Here is a 15306-nt window from a genome sequence, read left to right on the forward strand (position 1 = left end):
CTTTGGGACCTTGAACAAATCCTCTCCTTACACTGAATGTTAGTTTCCCAACTGCAAAATAGAGCTTTCCTCAGTAATAGCATGACATAAGGAAGTCAAACGGAAGGAAGAAGGGCTTTTGAGCTAGAGGCACCTGGATGGGGATTTTGTGAGGCTACCTTCCACCTGGGTCTCTGAGTTTCAGGTGTTTTGCCTGAAAAATGAGGATGATAATAGTAACTCCAGAAGGCTTAATTAAATTTGGAAACTTTCTTTACATATAGTACTTTAATACACAATATGGAACAACAACAACAACAACAAAAAAAAACAAGAACAGAAAACCAGAAGTGCTTCTGAACATTGTGGTAACATTCTGTCCTGCATATGACATATTTCCTGCATAAGGTCCCTCAGGCATGTGTGTTTTCTTGTTCATTTGTTCATTTGTTTCTACTAATGGAGATGGATTTGTGCTGAGATGTTCATTTTTTTTTTTTCTCTTGGCCTTCCTTTCTCTTCCCCTTTGTCTTGTGATCCTCTAAATTGCATTATTCTAAAAATACTACTGGCAAAGTGTGCTTCCCATTCCACATGAGGACTAACACATCATTGACATTATTTGAAGAAGCATGGAGCTCCAACATCCAATTAGTCATTAGAAAAATTAAGAAAATTACCCATGTACTTAATTGGTAAATTTTTAAAAATGTTTTACAAGTTCACATTTTATTAAAATCTCTAACTATATGTATCTTACATAACTTGTAGAACCATAACAAACTATCCCTCTCAGACATTAAATGTAATGAACAAATATATACATTACTATTGTATGTACCTCATTTTCTTTTCCCCAGATGCTATTTATGAAAAGCCCAGAAATTAATGGTAATTTGAACTATAAAGCTATGTTAACATACTAGAAGTGATGGAATATATATTTCCCCTCTCTCCTCTTCTGAATTACTCTATTACTCTCTATAAATATTTACAGGTTGTATTCTTCTTATTTCATCAGATAGGAGAAGGCTGAAAATTTAAGAGCCTTACGTGGACAAAATAATATGGAAAATACAAGTAGATGTCTCAGGACTGTTACTCAACTATCACTAGGCAAGGATGTCAATAACTGTCCAAATGAGGACACCTTTGAAACCGGAAATGGGCACTATTAATAATTATACCAGCAAATAGGGATCAGCCAGGTCTCTTTCAGAGAGATCAAGATGTATGGTTGATGCATCACTCGACACAAGTTGTGTCAGTTTGACCTCCAAAATACTTTCTATCTATTCAAAATATATCCTGCATTTCTTTCACAGTCTCTACTACTCCACCATCAAGTTACTTTTTTTCTTGACTGGACTGCTATCATATCCTCATAGTAGCCTTTGTTTAAACCTTGCCTTCCTCTCCACCTCACTTCTCCAGCCAGCTTTCCACACAGTGACCAAAGATATCATTTTAAGACAGTGGTTCTCAAATGGGAGAAATTTTGCCTGTCTAGGGACATTCAGCAATGTCTGGGGACTATTCTGACTTACACAACACGAGAACTGCTATTGGCATCGAGCGGGTAGAGGCCAGGGATGCTGTAAAGATCCTATAGTTCCATATGCTAGCCCGTCCACAACAAAGAATTGTCTAACCTGAAGTGCAAATAGTTCCGTTACTGAGAAACGACTGTAAAGTATAAATCCAATCATACCATGCCTCCAGTTAAAGCTCTCCAACATATGTAAAATGAAACCCAATAATCTTACCACAAAGGACCTTTTCTTATCGTATAAATGCTGTATCTCTGTGACCTCTAACTCCCTACAGGCTTCCCTCATTTCAGGCAAGGTCTTCTTTCCTCCAGTCTAGCTGGATCCCAACTTGGGCTTCTGCCTGAAATGCTCTCCTTCTGGCTCCCTCCCATCTTTCAGGACTCAGCTCAAAGGCTATCCCTCGGACAGTTCTTTCTGGTTACCTTTAGCTGAAGAAGCGTAGCCCCCTCGAATCCCGCCTCATTCTGTCACATCCCATTCTCGTCATTCCTCTAGTTCTATTCGCTTCACTGAACTTTTCTAATGGAAATTATTTCATTTATTTATTTTCCTGTTTCTTACATCCATTTTTCTCCATTATAATGTAAGCTCCGGAAAAGTTAAGACCTTCTCTGCTTCTTATTTTGCTGAATTCTCTATGCCTAGAGCAGAACAGGTCCTGGTAAAGAGCAAGTAAGCAATGGATATTTGTCACTGGAAAAACAACTATAGTGAATCACATTGATAGAGGGGAAAAAAAAAAGAGGACATCGGAAATCAGAGATAATTTCAACCAGGGATTTGGACATCCAATTGTAGTGCTAATTGTTATTGTTTAACAATAACAATACTAAAATTAGTGACAGCAACTATCATTTACCAAATGTTTATTATAGGCTGGGCACTATGCTAAACCCTTTACATTAATTTCCTCCGTCCTTACAACTCTCCAGCTGATCATCTGTATTGCAGCCTCAATCATGTTGCCATTCCTTGCCATGCCTTGCTTACTATAATCTCTAGACCTTCGCACATGCTAAGCTGTCCATCTAGACCACTGTCTTCCTCTTCACCTTCCCATTGTCATGCAAAGCTCATATGTGACTACTTAGGACAAATTAGATTTGGGATCTGTGTTCCCATAGCACTAGCCTTTACTTCCTCCATAGACAAAAACTCTTTGATTGCAGTCTATCCCCATTGCCTGCCTCATATTTGTGGAATTTATGAATGTGGTAGAGAATATTGGTTTACTGATGAACAAATTGAACTGCACAGAGTTTAAATCTCCCAGGGTCAAATAGTGTGCACATAACTAGGATTCAATTTCAAGCCAACTGGAACACAGAATCTGAATTTTAATCGCTCTTATATATTAGATATGTGGCTTTGGACAAGTTACCTAACTTCTTGGAATCTTGTTTTGCTCATCTGTAAAATTCTTTGTATGAGTGGGATGGGGAATTGGTGGTAGACCAGATGAAATCTGTAGCTCATTTCAGCTATAACACTTGAGTTCAAGTGCTTGCATAAAAGATGTTTTACAGGTAGAAAGTATTTGACAAGTAGACAAATATATTTATTGCTGAATTCTACAGAAGACATTCAACATAGAGACTATGGGCATATGAAACACTTTTCTACATTCACTAATGCCCCCACTCCTTAGCCAAATTTAAAAATGACCCATTCCTTCACTTTTTAGGAATTTTCACTCTTATTCTAATAGCAAAAACAGGTAGGTCTGCTCTTTTTCTACAAGAAAATTGCAGTTTTTTGATAGGTTAAGCTCCCCAGCTTTCAACCTCCTTATTTATCCACTCAGGAAACTGGTTTACTGCCTCACAAAACAGCACACCCATACGATTAGCACTTAATTATGGTGGAGTCAGTAGCTGGGCTATAGGCTCAGGTTGATTTAACTCATTCAAAATAAGTCTGGATTTCGTTTGTTTCATTTGGGTTGCAAAGTGACAAATTTTTGCACACCACCCACTGCAGATTTCACTTATTCTGAAAGAAAATAAACCTTTCGTCCATTTTTCCTTTAATATCAATGTAAAAAAAGTAACTTGGAATCTAATATCAAATCCTTCCATGTTAAATTTTTTTAATTGGTGACATACACTTAGACATATATTTAAATGTAAGTATTGCCCTATATTGCCAATTGGAAAATTACTGTTAAAGATTTATGAAAATAGCTAACTGGCTATGATTTAAATTATAACAGACTTTTTTGGGTTCATCTATTTTAGTTTTCAGCAATTGCTTCCACGATAAAATGAGCCTTTAAGATGAAATATGAAAGGAATTCCCTTTGTCAGGTGCAGTAGTCAGCCTGGTATTCATCTTTTTGCGCAGTTCCCTTCTAAATCATACCAGGTTGGTCTGTGTGACCATGGAATACAGTGGCAATGATGCATGTCACTTCTAAGACTTGGTCATAAATGGCACTGTGGCTTTCTGCTTGCTTTCTCTTTTGCCCTCTTTCTTATACCAGTGGCTCTGGGAGATCCCAGCCACCAAGTGTTGAAGAAATACTTCCAACCACCAGTCCTGAGGAACTGATGCTGCCTGCCCACAGCCATGTGGCTGGAAGTAAACTTGGAAGCAGGTCCTTTAGCCGTAGTCAAATCTTTGGATGACTGTGACCCAGGCCAACACCCTGCTTGTGCTCTCTTGAGAACCACCCAGCTAAGCCGCTTCTGAATTCCTGATCCACAGAAACTATGAGATAATGAATGCTTGTTGTTTTTAGCCACTACATATTTGGATAATTTGTTATGCGGCAGCAGATATCCAGTACTGCAGGGAATGAAGACATTTCATTTCTCATTTATACATTCTTCATGCTTTATTAAAGCTATGAGAGAGAGAGAGAGACAGAGAGAGAGAGATGGAGCTTGTAGTGGATGGACTTCATGTAATAATAATAAATACACATTATTATTATAAAGGTAATTTTAAAATACAAAATATAGCTTTTGAATTTTGTTTATGAAATTGTATGAGACTTAACAGAATGTTTTATTATTAAAATTTAAGAGGGATATAGAAAAAGAGGAAAGGATTCAGGTTAAAAAAATAAAAACAAAAAACAAAACAACTGGAGAATTTAGTCCCAATCAAAAAGGCACACATTATAACAATGGTAGTCAGAGCAGTAGTTTTGAAGATTTCTATGTTTTTATTTTTATGCTTTGGGTTGAGAAAGGTTTTTTTCAAATGAAAGCTTTTTGGAACCCTGCAGTAGAGAGTCATAGTCAATATGTCCCTTTGGACATATGCCTCAGGAAAAACAAAAACAAAAACTAAAACAAAACCAAAAAGCAGAAGAGAAATTGGAAAAAAAAAAAAACTGGTGGAAAAGGAATTGAATGGGCCTCACGCTTGGAAGTCCCTCATATGATTTTCAATAGCAAAAGTGATGGAAAAATCTTTACCTTCTTGCTAATATCAGGAGAAAGCTTTCAATATTTTACCACTCAGTATGAGACTTAGTATTAATTTTTCACCCCTTCATAGTCCCTCTACATTTCCCTTTTGACATCAAAATATGAGCATTATAAATATATAAAATGAAGCTGTGAGGATTATAAAGTTATATATTGGTACAAAGTGATATAATATTTCTTCTTAAAAATTCTTAGTATGAGAGAACAGAACTATAAATGCCAAGAATAAAATAAAAAGTAACACACATAAAATAAAAAATAAATAGAAAATAAAAAATTAAGCAAAAATGTAATGTCTTACTTTCCTTTGTGTAGACCTACAGACAAATTTTGCTTATCCGCATAGTGTTTCTTAAAAACCTGAATTCAATGTTAACATTTCAAAATGAGGAAATTTCACCTAAAATGTGCACATCAGGGTCATGCTAAGATTTTCAATAACACAGGGCAACCAGTCCCAAATGAAAATAATTGGCTGGAGCCAGAGCTGCTCTATGGAATAGCACTCCAAATCTTACAGCTTAGATATGAAAAACAAACAAATAAACAAGCAAACAAAAACCTTGACAGAGGGTTTTCCAAAATTTAACATATCCCCTAAAAGATATTTGAATTAAGCGATATCAAGTAGTAGAGCTGAAACAAAATCTTATAAACTATCGATAATAGAAAACAGTCATGCTAGAGGAAAAACTAAAATATATTTCCATTCACTACGGAAAACATAAAATCACTGTCAGATAAAGAGGCAATCAAAATAAAGTAGCCAGAGAAGTAGGAAAAATCATTACAGATGTACATCAAGCAGTGAATTAACAAAAAATATTTTGTAATTTTTCTGGCTTTTATAATGTATGGGACATTTGCTAGATTTTTCTCATTTGTAGTTTATTATGATTCCTTTGCTCATTCTAAGTGAGTACTCACTTTTTAACCATTTTATTTTCATAATATTGTATTCTTATTCTTAGAGACCCCCAAAATGTGGATTCATCCCTACCAGCTATTTAAAAATTATTTTAAATGTTTATTTTTGAGAAAGAGAGAGATATAGACTGTGAGAGGAGGAGGGGCAAAGAGAGGGAGACACAAAAGCTGAGGTAAGCTCTAGGCTCTGAGCTGTCAGCACAGAGGCTGATGCAAGCCTCACATTCATGGACCGCAAGATCATGACCTAAGCCCCTACCAGTTTTTAACTGAAAGAGAGAACAGCAAAAAGAATGGTCATATGCTATATAATTCAAAAGAATACTAGAAAAATTAATGAGGCCATAGAACATTTTAGCAAAACTAATCCTCATGATCATTCTAAAAAAGTCACATATTTAGTGATAATTGCTCACATGCAATGTTGTACAAAAGTAACATTTTTTTGGTCAAAACATCAACAAAATGGAATATTTATGCTAAAATGTGGAATCTGTTTTCAATGAATTCTCCTTAATGGCCATTTTTTAGATGTCCATTATTTTTAAAAACTGGAGATGACAATTTGAAGGCAGGCTATGCAATGTGACCATCATAAGTAGCAGAATAGAATTACTTTCAGGGAATTTAGAAACCATTTTCCCTACTTTCCCCCATATCAAATCAATGATGAGGAGGAAAAACACAATGAGAATGAGAATGGAGGAAATAAGACAGAAAGAGAAAATAAAGATGGAAGACTGATATGGAGGAAGAATAAAGGAGAGAAATAGAATTGATGGCAGAAACTCAACACCCCACAGTGATTATATACATGCACTCTCAAATTTAATTTTCACCCAAAATTTTCCAGACTGACCAATCTGAATCCAAGTTAAGCAAATTGTTCAGTAAGAGGAATCGGAATTCAAAGTCCGGCATATATGGCTACAAGACTTCTATTGTTCTAGACCACCATAGTACACTTTGCTCCTCTCAGTCCCCAGAGGACTCAGTTGTATGTGAAAGATGACCTCCGGCAAGGCTTCATTTTAAAAGCTTTTCTTCTGAAGAATTTTGAGTGAAAAAGACATCACTTATGAACCAGGATATGGGTAAATAAATCCATAATCATTGCAAAGCAATTCCATGAACCAAATTTATTTAATTAAAAAAAAATTTTAATGTTTATTTTTGAGAGAGACGGAGAGAGAGATAGAGGGTGAGTGGGGGAGGAGCAGAGAGAGAGGGAAACACAGAATCCAAAGCAGGCTCCAGGCTCTGAGCTGTCAGCACAGAGCCCAACACAGGGCTCGAATTCATGAACTGTGAGCAGAAGTCAGATGCTCAACTAACTGAGTCACCCAGGTCCCCTCCATGAACCAAATTTTTGAGGATGTGGACATGATTGTTGATTACAGTGCAGATTCTGGGTAAAATACAAGGAGAACAAACTTTTTTTTTTTAATTTTTTTTTTAAAATTTATTTCTAGGAGAGAAAGAGACAGCGTGAGCAGGGGAGGGTCAGAAAGAGAGGGAGTCACAGACTCTGAAACAGGCTCCAGGCTCTGAGCTGGCAGTCAGCACAGAGCCCGACGTGGGACTCGAACCCACAAACTGCGAGATCATGACCTAAGCTAAAGTCGGACGCTTAACCGACTAAGCCACCCAGGCGCCCCACAAGGAGAACAAACATAACACCTTGGTACAGGCTTCTGCATTCTGGCCTTCATATAACTAACCCTCACTGTGTTCAAAATCTTTGTCATCTGGAGCAACCAATTTTTTTTTTACTTATTTCAGAAGCAAAGATCATGAACATATTTTCTCTTCTGTAGCACAATGATTCAGAGCATGTTGCACATGAGTGAGGCAGACATGGAACCATTTCTGCCTTCCCACTTTCTTGTTGTTTAACCTGGATAAGTTCTTTTCTTCTTTAAATTTTTTAACGTTTATTCACTTTTGAGAAACAGAGACAGAACGTGAGCAGGGGAAGAGCAGAGAGAGGGAGACACAGAATCGGAAGCAGTCTCCAGGCTCTGAGCTGTCAGCACAAAGCCTGATGTGGGACTTGAACTCACGAACCAGAGATCATGACCTGAGCTGAAGTTGGACACCCAATTGACTGAGCCACCCAACTGCCCTTAACTTGAATAAGTTCTTAACCTCAACAAGTCAGAGTCTTCTTATCTCTAAAACATGGATAACTATATGTGCTTTATAGGGGTATTGATGAAAGTGAGAGCGAGAGTCTAGTACTAACTCATTACCTGACATACAATAACCACTAGTGACTACTACAGAACTTCAATTAATATAATGATAACAAGAAACAAAATGGACACACAATTAGTTTCAAAGCAAACATGGGTCTGATTTTACTCCAGAAATAACTTTAAAGTGAAGACCATTGCCAATGAAGACATGAAACCCTAGCCCAAGATTTTCAGACAATTTCTCCAATTGCATTTATTATGGATTCCAAGAACCCTTCAAATCAGGAAAGAATGACAGAAGCAAAGACTTCCTTGAAAAGCTGTATAGCTACTAGAAAGGAGGTGGGGAAGAATGCATTTGTTTATAATCCAGCATCTCACTGGGAATTCAGACAAAGGCCTCTGTTTTTAAAAAAAAAAAAAAAAATACAAACTCCATCCCAGCTGCTCCAAAGCCCAGCCATTCAAATTAGTTAGAGAGCAAATATCAGTTTGTTTTTGATCACTGCCCAGCTTGGTGTCTTACTCATCCATAATATAGGACTATTCTTCTAAGAAAATGGTTCTGTTGTGGGTTTGGCAGTGAGAGCTCCAGTTTGGTTCAACTAAGCTTATTTCTTTTGTTTGAAGCAGAAAAGCTGTTTACAAATAATCTGTGTATAATTAGTTACCTGGTTCTAAAACTGTTTTATTTTTATTTCCTCTTTTCCTTGTGAAGCCATCAGGGAAAGCTGATTACTCCTAAGTCATTATAAGCTAATATGCAGTCTAGGTAGGGTGGGTTTTGAATCTCTCTGTTAATGCTGGTTAAATACTTAAAACTAATTAGACCATTTTAATAGAAGTCATTTATTATAGAATTCTTCTTAAGAAAGAACCTTATAGTTCATGCGGATATATGCCACCAATTACATATTTATAAATCTTAGTTTAATGTTCCAGTTCTGTTAGGCAGGTGTGTAAGAAAACGGTGATTCCCAAATGAAAGAAAATTACATGAATTCATTTAAAATTATCACTAATAAAATCAAAGTTAGCACTCCTTTAAGGCTCAAGACAAGCTTCACAACACTGAATACCAAAATGCTTTTCACAGATCTCTGTTATTTCTATGTGTAAACACATGAATTTTTGAGTTAGTGATTGGTCAAATACAATGTCATTCAGACAGCAAAGCTAGCTGTGCAAAATTTTCACACTGATCTTAAATTTTAACCCAAAGAATCCACGACACCTCCAAATCTCAGATGGGCTAATCATGGCTTATAATTCAAGAGCTTCTAAGTACTCATCTAGTTCTAAAGAGACAGCTGATTCTAAAATGAACCTCAAGTTCTCTTTTATGCTCCTTTGAGATAAATAAGACTCGAATATCTACTTAAAAAGGAATTTGTGTTATGGGTATATATGCAGTCTTCTTTCTTTCCTGCAGGAGCAAATCCATGCTTACTTAATTTTTTGTCTTTATTCTCAGCACCATAGTGTTTAGGTTCATTATATGAAATGCAGATAAAGATCTTGAGTTTCTCCTGGGAGCTTCAGTACATTATAGAGATCCAAATGAGAACTAAAATGGATTAAGATTTCTTATTGATTCTAGTAAACACTTACATACATACATTAAAAAGAATATAAAAAAGACTAAAAAAAAAGTAACCGGCCTTCAGTTAACACATTAGAAACAGGACTTTTACCTTACCAGATTCAGGTTCATCCTCCCGAATTTGCATATAGTTCTGTGCAGAGGTGTCTTAAAACCTTATTAATGCATCTAATTAAAGTAATGACAGAGAACTTCCACAGCATCTAATGAAAGAAAACAAAGATTAAATTTAAGTTAATCAGCTTTGAAATGTAAACAGGTACATTCAATCATTAAATGATTCCATTTATTTTTAACAGGTTCTTAGAAGTGAGTCTAATAAACGTCCCACCATTTTTTCTTGGTTTGCCTGAATGTTTATTAGCATCATTAATCTATTAGTAAAAATCCAAAGAGACATTTCATGCCTGGTATAAATTCATTCTAAGTTTTTGATGAATGAAGGGAAGTAGGTAGCCAAGATTTTTCACACAATAAATTCTAAAACAGTTCATGGATGTTTTAAAGCAGTGACTTCTAAAATATTCTAAAATTGGCACTAATAATAAAGGCTGTCATTAAGTTTGCCATCCCAGGATGTTAGTTCTCTGCTTTGAGAAGACGGTGTAACTAGTATTCCTGGTAAAAATGTCAGCAACAGGTTTCTGAGTCTGTTTCTAGCAACCAGAGTCCAGGGCAGAGGGAAATGTTTTTACATTTTGCACAGTTTGGAGATGAAAGAACCAATTTCAAGGTTGATGAAGGAAGACATTGCTCAGCAGGTGTTGAGCAGGCCTGATGTAATGACTCCATACAGTTTTACTAGTAGCAAAATTCAGAAACCAAAATCCCTTTGACGCCTGGAAAAATCTATTTGTTTCTCTATAATCTTCCTCTAATAATCAGTGGTCTATTGGTTTGTTTTGTTTGATTTGGGTTAGAAGATTTGCCCTTCTAACTGAACAGAAGTTAGCATTCATTATCCTATGTGATGTAGATCTACCGTGAGTTACCTCAGAAATCCTCACCATTTCTCTTGCCATTACATGTGATGGAAGAAATATGCATTCCCTGCCCAAACTCAAGTTTACTCATTATTTCTGACATGCTAGCTCTCACTTCACTCATTTCTCTCCCACTCAATAAAACATATTAGTGGGCAAATGATGAAAATAAGTTCATTATTGAGGTAATCAAGAATCCCTTCTAATTTATAAGAAAAGTAGGCTATTCCTAAATCTGGGGATGTTGCTTATTATTTTTTATTCATTTGTTCAACAATTATTTTTTATTGTGGAAGAATATTTAACATGAGATCTACCCTCTTAACAAATTTTAAGTGTACTATACAGTATTGTTAGCTATAGACACAATGTTGTACAACAATAAATCATTAGTATAACTGAACCTTTGTACCCACTGAATAGCAATTCCCTATTTCCCCTCCTCCAGTCCCTGGCAACCACCATTCTACTCTCATCCATTTCTATCTCAATCTATCTCTATCTCTATTTCTGTCTATTTCTATCTCTATCTTTATCTATCTCTATATTATATCTCTATCCATCTATCTATATTTCTTTTTTTTGTTTGTTTGTTTTGGTAGTTATATTTTTAATTTTTTTTTTACAAGTAGTTTATTGTCAAATTAGTTTCCACATAACACCCAGTGCTCATCCCCANTCTATCTCTATCCATCTATCTATCTCTATCTGTTTCTATCTGTCTCTATCTCTGTCTATCTCTATCTCTGCCTCTGGCTCTATCTCTATCTCATATATGGAGAATCATGTAGTATTTGTTCTTCTGTGATTAGCTTATTTTATTTAGAATAAGGTCCTCCAGATCCATCCATGTTGTCCCACATGGTCACATTTCCTTTTTTAAGGCTGAATAATATTCAAGTGCATGTACATGCCACATTTTCCTTATGCATCAATTCACTGATAGACATAGATTATTTCCAAATTTTTGCTACTGTAAATAATACTGGAATGAATGCTGGAATACAGATATCTTTTCAAGATCCTGATTTCAGTTTTTTGGATAAATATCCAGAAGAGCTCCTACTACATAGCAGGCACCATTCTAGAAAATGGGGATGCTTAGTTATCAGCGAGCAGATAACATGTGAAACTTAATAGTGAGCTCATTATCCCAATTTGTTACAATATTGTGGTTGCTCAAATATCTATCCTTCATGCAACAGAGTTACTATTTTCTTTGAAAACACAAATTTAATCATTATCAGTCTCTGGCCTCAAACATTTCAATGGCATCCTTTGCCCTCAAGATAAAATCCAAAACCTTACAGTGACCATGAAGTCACACAGCCTGGCCTCTGCTACTTCCCCAGCCCTCTCCTGCATCATACCCACCCCCTTTATGCCAGCATCACACTTGTGCCGCCCTGGCAGCCCTTCAGTTCCTGGAATGCATTAATCCTCCCCAAGTCTGTTCTTTGAGCAGAAATCTCTCCTCCTCATTTTTAGTAAACCTGTCCAAATATTTTGTCCTTCAAATCTCAGCTTAAATATAACTCCTACAGGGAAATCTTTCCCGAGTCTCAGACTAGGCTTGATGCCTCCATTACTCATTCTTACAGCACCCTGCACTTTTTTTGTTGAAGCATTTATCTCAATTTTAACCAAAGCATATTTGTTTAATTATTTGTTTAAAGCTCATCTCCCCTAAAGGACCATAATTGGGGCCATAAGCACAGAAATGATGCCTCCTTTATTCCCTACTCTCTTCTCAGTGGACAGCAGAGGTTCTATTGAGTATAGGACCTCAGTAAGTATTTGGTAAATTATTGCATGAAAGGAGTATGCAGCATCCCCTAGGTGAATGATTTTTCAAGCCCCTTTTAGTCATGGGATCTCTTGTGCTGATTGTTTGGGGGAAAAAAGGCTTAATTCATCCATCAAACTTTATAGCTTTTAAGGCACTGCAAAAAACCATATTTTTAAAACCATTGCCACTAAAACTCATTCCACACAGTGGAATACTATTCATCACTAAAAAGAAACAAATAATGACAGATGTTGCATCACAGATGAATCTCAAAAACATTACTAAGTGAAAGAAGCTGGACAGAAGAGATTACATAGTTTATGATTCCATTTATATGACATGCCTAGAAAAAGCAAGTTTCTGGATACAGAAAGTAGATTAGTGGCTGCCTGGGGGTGGGAATGGGGATTAACTGTAAAAGGTCATGAGGGATCTTCTTGAGGGGACGAAAATGTTCTAGAACTGATTTATGGAGACGGTTGTACCACTGAGTAAACTGACTAAAAATTATACATTTGAAATAGATGGTTGGTATAATATGAAAAATATATCTTAATAAAGTTGTTTTAAAAACAATTATAAACTCTAGCTGACTTTCGATGGACTTTTTTTTTTTTTTGACACAATTGCAGTTATCCTTTGTTTCATTTCTTCCAATTGGCCTTTAGAGGACACATTAAGCTAGTACTGTTTCCTAATAGTTTCATGAGGGTTCATCTTGTCTAAGGAAGGCAAACTTGTAGCAATCATATTTCTCTAAAAGCACTAAAAATACATCTAATAGGTGATTAGATAATGACTGGTTGGCTGATACCATCATAACATATTTGCCTTCTCTGAGATAGATGCACTAAAATCTCTTTATGATAGGAAAATTTTGTGGAAAAGATGAGGCTTGGAATAGGAAAACATTGCCTCTGTGGATAAAGTGGAAAACACTCTGAAGAAACAAATGGAAAACATCACACTTTCAGGCAATTACAGACTCTTGGCTGAAATTCAGCTTCAGGCTTATCTTGTGGGGAGGAATTTTTAAACACTTCAAAGCCCTACCCAGCGTTATAGCTGTCACCTTAATCTACCCCAAAAACATCCATTTCAGAAAGTTAAAGTTTCAGAGTATACTGCTGAAGAATTCTGTAATTAGAGTGAAATATAACAGTGAATGCCTACAGGGATTTTTTCTCTTTTGATATCATGGTAAAGTCAAGTCAAAGAAAATTAACTGAAGAACGTGTTCTCTTAAAACCACATCGCAGAGAATAATGGTTCATTCCTGAGCAAGGGTGGAGTAACCTCGAGAATAAAAATATAGATTTTTTAATACATCAAGTCACACCTACCATTAAAGTCAACTACAAACATTAAAACAACTTCCAAAAAGAGGGAGGAATATTAGTAGGATAGACTGTAATCCAGGGATTCAAGAATTAGAGGGTTTTGAAAAATGAAAACAATCTAAGGTTACATTCAGGTTTTAGAATTATTTTCTATAGGGGATGCCTATCTTATATGTTTGCTGATAATTTCTTGAGCTCAAAATTATGTTCATAAGAAAAAGAAAATGTACTATTAAATCTTTTAAGAGTTAAATATCATTGGTGGTGTAACACCCATGTTAAATAGCAAAACTTTCATATGTAGAAGTTGACAAAACAACATATACTTGGTTTATTATTTTGATTTTTACTGATATTCCTTCTGTTATTGTTTTCCATTTATACAACACAGCAATGATTCTCACTTTTTTCCCCTTTATATGACCACTTTATGTCACAATAAATATAAATTAATTTAAATTACCATGCTGCGTGTTCTCTGTCCTGGCTAAGAATACATGGACAATAGTAGTTCTCTGTAGAGCCTTATTTGAGTTAGTCTCATGGAATATGCTGATTGGTATCTGAAACACATAAAATGGATGTTACATTTTAATTTTCACCCATTTCTTCTGGTATTTAAAACAGAAGTAGAAATATATCACGGGAAAAGCTTGTCACATTTCATGAAGAATTTGCAGGGGCAAAAGTCAAGTGACTGGTCCTTGTTTTCCCACATGGTCAAGCTCTCCCATAAATTGCTACTCATTAGGATCCTTAAAATGACCACGACTTTTTCTAAATCATAATGAAAAGGAAAAATAAAGTCTTCTCTTGCTTTCAAATTGTGTGTGTGTATGTGTGTGTTGTAATATTTTTAGGTGTTTTATATTGGAAGGTTTTCATACTGGCAGAAAAGGGGCCGCCTTGCTCTTCTTTACTTTTGCTGGTTTTCATATGCACAAAACAGTAGGGAGATAGCCTCATTCGCAATTACCTTTCTATGGAGAAGTGTCATGTAGTGTTTTATTTAAGGAAACTGGCGCATCAACAAATCTGTAAATTTTGCATGGTATCGAACCTCTCTGGGCTTCATTTCTTATTTGTAGAATATAAGGATAAACAGTATGGTCTTTAAGACCTTTTCCAGTTTTAAAAAAAATGCAGTGATCCCTAGCAAATGAATGCTCACAATCATCACACTTGATAATGACAGCTGTAGGCCATACATGAGGGAGCCAGCAGTAATGCAGGTAGTGAGTAATCAAAGTATAAAGGACTTAGGGGCCACCTGGGTGGTTGAGTCCGTTGGGTGTCCAACTTCCACTCAGGTTGTGATCTTGTGGTTGGTGGGTTCGAGCCCCTGTTGTGCTCTCTGCTGTCAGCATGGAGCCCACTTTGGATCCTCTGTTTCCCTCTCTTTGCTCCTACCCTGCTCGTGTGGGCTCTCTCTCTCTCAAAAATAAATATTAATTTTTTTTAAAGTGTAAAGCACTTTGGCTAGGATAGATTCTACCA

General features: G+C 36.0%; 1 long non-coding RNA gene across 4 annotated transcripts in view; it reads right to left on the bottom strand.

The window, feature by feature from the left end:
- Window positions 1-15306, bottom strand: part of LOC144243790 (uncharacterized) — a 537988-nt gene that overhangs the window by 180872 nt on the left and 341810 nt on the right. For all 4 annotated transcript variants that reach the window (XR_013338774.1, XR_013338772.1, XR_013338773.1 and 1 more), the window contains one exon: window positions 9794-9900. This is a non-coding gene — a long non-coding RNA (uncharacterized LOC144243790). The remainder of the gene's footprint in view (window positions 1-9793; window positions 9901-15306) is intronic.

This window comes from Crocuta crocuta, unplaced genomic scaffold, assembly GCF_008692635.1.
Source record: "Crocuta crocuta isolate KB4526 unplaced genomic scaffold, BGI_CrCroc_1.0 scaffold448, whole genome shotgun sequence".
Classification (NCBI taxonomy): domain Eukaryota; kingdom Metazoa; phylum Chordata; class Mammalia; order Carnivora; family Hyaenidae; genus Crocuta; species Crocuta crocuta.